Here is a 526-nt window from a genome sequence, read left to right as displayed (position 1 = left end):
CTATTAAATATTTAATTATTTTACTATAATATGTATAAATATACAATATTATATAGTAGTATAGTACTAATTTATATGATTACCTTTTAGTATACATAATATTTTTGTATTATCATTTCCTTCCTTTTTGGGGTTTTTTTGTTTAATTAAATAAAAAAATAATTATTTACAAACAAACGTAAAAAATGAAAAAGGTGTGATCAGTATAAACAACTTATACCATTATTTCATATATAATAGATTATTCCGTTGAAAAATTAAATTGTAATTTCTATTATTTAAATATTCAAATAGAATAATATTAGAGAGATAATAACAATAAATTTAAATTTTTTATTTAATTTAATATCTATAATTTTATTTATGTAATATCTATAATCTGATTTGGAGATATGCATTATGGTGGAAATTTTTTTATTTAAATAAAATAAATTAACTATTTTTTGTTATCATAAAAAGATCTAATATATATTTATTTGTTATTTTATCATATTTTAAAATTATTTATCGTTTGCATCTTTAAGAA

This window comes from Arachis duranensis, chromosome 6 (genome assembly GCF_000817695.3).
Source record: "Arachis duranensis cultivar V14167 chromosome 6, aradu.V14167.gnm2.J7QH, whole genome shotgun sequence".
In the NCBI taxonomy this organism is placed as follows: Eukaryota; Viridiplantae; Streptophyta; class Magnoliopsida; order Fabales; family Fabaceae; genus Arachis; species Arachis duranensis.
Note: the sequence above shows the minus strand (reverse complement) of the source record.